This window comes from Humulus lupulus, chromosome X (genome assembly GCF_963169125.1).
Source record: "Humulus lupulus chromosome X, drHumLupu1.1, whole genome shotgun sequence".
NCBI classification, from domain to species: Eukaryota; Viridiplantae; Streptophyta; class Magnoliopsida; order Rosales; family Cannabaceae; genus Humulus; species Humulus lupulus.
In genome coordinates this window covers 112,612,984-112,617,501 of record NC_084802.1, presented here as the reverse complement: position 1 = coordinate 112,617,501, position 4,518 = coordinate 112,612,984, and positions in this window count along the sequence as shown.

Here is a 4,518-nt window from a genome sequence, read left to right as displayed (position 1 = left end):
CTTTGCTTCTTCAAGCCTTTTCTTCAGGGTGTCCTTCAGGATTTTGTTGATAGCTTCAACCTGTCTGTTTGCTTGCAGATGAGCTACTGATGAAAAACTCTTGATAATCCTATGCCTCTCACAAAAATCCATGAACAGATCACTGTCAAATTGTGTGCCATTATCTGAGACAATCTTTCTTGGCAACCCATACCGACACACGATGTTCTTGACCACAAAATCCAGCACCTTCTTCGTCGTTATTGTTGCAAGTGGCTTAGCTTCGGCCCATTTTGTAAATTAGTCAACTACAATTACTGCATACTTGACATTTCCTTTTCCTGTGGGTAAAGACCCAATCAAATCTATCCCCCATACCGCGAATGGCCACAGGCTTTGAAACTGTTTGAGCTCATTAGGGGCTGCTCATGGTATCTTGGAGAACCTTTGGAACTTGTCACATTTCCGAACAAAATCCACAGAGTCCTCATTCATTGTAGGCCAGAAGTATCCTTGCCTTAGGATCTTTTTTGATAAACTCTGCCCCCAGCATGATCTCCGCAGAAACCTTCATGGACTTCTCGCATTAGTTCCTTGGCCTTTTCCTTTGAAACACACCTTAAAAGTGGCATCGAGTACCCTTTCATGTATAAAACTCCATCGACCAAAATGAATCGAGTCGACTGCCTCTGGAGGGTTCTTGCTTTGTATCTGTCTACCGACAGCACTCCTTGCTCTAGGTATTTAACGAAGGGTGTCATCCATGTGTCTGTCGCTTAGATTACCAGGGAAGACTCTTCTGCTTGAATGCTTGGTACGGACAAATGCTTAATTGGTACTATGTTCAAGGTGTCAGCATCCTTCGCGCTTGCTAACTTTCCTAAGGCATCGGCATTTGAATTCTTGTTGCAAGGTACTTGCTGGAGAGTATATTTTTCGAACTGTGCCAATAAGTCCTTTGCTTTGTTCAAATAAGCAACCATCCTGAGACCTCGGGATTGGTACTATCCAATAATCTGATTAACCACTAGCTGGGAGTCACTGTAGATCTCAAGTGACTTTATATCCATGTCTTTGGCTAATCTTAATCCTGCGAGCAGTGCTTCGTATTCGGCTTTGTTATTGGACGCTGTAAAATTGAATCTAATTACATAGTGGAATCGATGTCCTTCAGGTGTGATTAAGGTCAATCCTGCTCTAGAATTGTGCTCGTTGGAAGAGCCATCCGCGAACGATTTCCACGCAGGAGTTTGACTTTGGAATTCAGGCTAATCTGTCGGCTCAGTATCTTGGATTCCAGTGAATTCTGCGACAAAGTCTTCTATAGACTGTCCCTTCATAGCTGCTCGTGGAGAATATGAGATGTCAAATTGCCCAAGTTCGACTGCCCACTTTAATAATCGACCAGCGACTTCTGGTTTCTGCATGACCTGCCGTAATGTCTGGTCGGTAAGTACCACGATGGGGTGAGCTTGAAAGTACGGTCGCAGTTTTCTGGAGGCCAGAATCAAGCAATAGGCTAATTTCTCAATGGGCAGATACCGCAACTCTGCTCCTACCAGCCTCTTGCTTATATAATACACAACTTTTTGGACATGGTCCTCCTCTCTGATCAAAACTGCACTAGCAGCATATTCTGTGACTGCCAAGTAGATGAACACAGTTTATTTTTGGATCAGTTTGGATAAGATCAGTGGTTGTGACATATGAGACTTTAGCGCCTGGAAATCCTACTCGCACTCTTCTGTCCACTCAAATTTCTTGTTTCCTCTGAGTAAATTAAAGAATGGTACGTACTTGTCCGTTGACTTAGAAATGAATCTACTCAAAGCGGCAATCCTTCCGACGAGGCTTTGAACATCTTTAATTTTGGCAGGTGACTTCATCTCGATCAAGGCCTTGATCTTTTTAGAATAAGCTTCGATACCTCGTGAGTTTACTATGAATCCCAAAAAATTTCACAATCCAACATCGAATGAACACTTGAGGGGATTTATCTTCATCTGATATTTGTTCAAGATGTTGAAGCATTCTTGCAGGTCTCTGATGTGCTCTTCTACCTTCTTTGACTTGACCAGCATGTCATTGACATATACCTCCATGTTAACACCGATCAGCTCTTGGAACATGTGGTTGACCAGTCACTGGTAAGTCGCACCAGCATTTTTCAAATCGAAAGGCATTACTTTGTAACAGTAAAGCCCTGTATCAGTTCAAAAGCTAGTGTGATCCTCATCAGGTGGATGCATACTAATTTGATTGTACCCGGAGTATGCATCCATGAATGATATAATCTCATGTCCTGATGTCATCGACTAGCTGGTCGATCCTTGGGAGTGGGAAACAATCCTTCGGGCAGGTTTTATTAAGGTCTGTGAAATCCACGCACGTCATCCACTTGCCATTCATCTTAGGAACCAGTACAGGATTAGAGACCCAAGATGGATAAAACACTACCCTGAAGAATCCGTTCTCATTTAGCTTCTCGACTTCATCCTTTAACGCCTTCGATCTGTCTTTGTTGAGAAGCCTCCTTTTTTGTTACACTAGTGGAAAATTCTTGTCTATATTTAAGACATGGCTGATAATTGCTGGGTCAATCCCAACCATATCTTTATGCAACTAGGCAAGCACCTCCTAGTTCTCTTTCAAAAATTCCACCAGTTTCTTCTTCGTTGTTCTCTCTGAGTTTTTACCGACTTTCACAACCGCGGTCGAATCTGCCTCTTCAAGTTGGACCTCCTTGAGGTCCTACACAGGTCCCACATCTTCTTCAAAATTCCCAAAGTGAGGATCTAAATCCCTATCCTCACTTTGGGCAACACCCTATTTGGTGACCTATTCACCTGATTGGGCTTGTACTTCATTTACCAACAGCAACCTTTTCTCGGCTTTTTCCTCTGATCCACCCGTTTTTGCTTTGGTGATTGAGGAATTATAACATTCTCACACTTCTCAATGGTTTCCCAATACGCATACTACCCCTGCGTCGGTTGGAAACTTCATGGCCAGGTGCCGGACCGAGGTCACGACTCGCAAGTCGACTAGAATAGGCCTTCCAATCACAACATTATATGCAGAAGGACAATCAACTACTATGAAAGTAGTGAGTAATGTCCTGTTCATAGGTGCAGTCCCTGCTGTGACTGGAAGCCTGATCGATCCTGTCGGCACGAGTCCTTCGCCAGAAAAACCATAAATAGTTTGGTTGCATGGCTCCAAATCTTACATTGATAACTTCATTCTCTCCAGCGAAATTTGTACAGAATGTTTACTGAGCTCCCTATATCCACCAATACTCATTTAACCATCATATTAGCGATCTGGAAATCTACGACCAGAGGATTCAAATTGGGAAATCGGACATGCTGAGCATCAAGCTCAGAGAAAGTTATCAGTTCTTCCTCTGTTAGAGCTTTTTTGGGAGTTCGCTCCTCTACGTTTAGTATTTCAATTTCCTGGTCATGACGTAAGGTTCGGGCGTACCTTTCCCTCACCTTCCCACTATCACCTGCCAGGTGTTGGCCACCGCAGATGGTCAGTAATGTACCAGCAACTGGAGCTGGCTGTAAAGGGGGCGACCGTTGGCGTACATGTGCTTGCTCATTGCCTCCTTGAGCTTTTTGCTCAGAACCTCCAAGGGCTCGTACATATCTTCTCAGGTGTTCTTGTCTGATAAGGAACTCAATCTCATCTTTAAGCTGGTTGCCTTTGTTGGTGTCATGACCATAGTCGTTATGAAAACGACAAAACTTGGTTGTATCTCTCTTGGAGATATCTTTCCTTATTGTGGCTGGTTGCCTAAAGGGAACAGTGGTGTTAGTGGCCTGGTACAATAGGGCCGTGTAATTGGTGAACCTTGGCTCGTATCTGTTACTTTTAGGGTGCTTGTTCTCAGACGTTGATGGCTCGTGGTTTGCCCTTTTTCCTCCATTTTTCCCATATTTTTGTTGTTGCCAAGAGGGATGAATGGCGCCATACTCCAATAGTAAGTGCCATCATCTTTCCTTCATCACCAATTGTCTTAGCCCCAGCAGTGGCTCACATAAAATGTTGCACATACCCCTTCAAGGTTTCTCCCTCCTTCTGGCGTATCTCAACCAGTTGGTTGGCCTCGGTCGGATGTACACGACCAGCATAAAACTGTCTGTAAAACTCCTTCACAAACATTTCCCAAGACACTATGCTGGCAGGAGGAAATTTGAAAAACCACTCCTGAGCAGTATCAGACATGCTGGTTGGAAAGATTCTGCATCGAGCGTCATCTGACACCTTCTGGATATCCATTTGTATCTCGAATTTATTCACGTGAGATACTGGGTCTTCTAATCTAGTGAAGTTGGGCAAGACTGGCATCTTAAATTTTCTTGGGGTCTTGGCCATTGCTATTCTTTGTACATACGGAGTGCCTCTTCTCCGGTCGTATTCAATGTGGGATGTTCGGCTCCCCACTAGCTGCTGGATGGCCTGATTCAATGCATCGAGTTGGGCCCATACAACGTCTGGTATTATTGGGGCGACTGGTGCAGGAGGGGCATA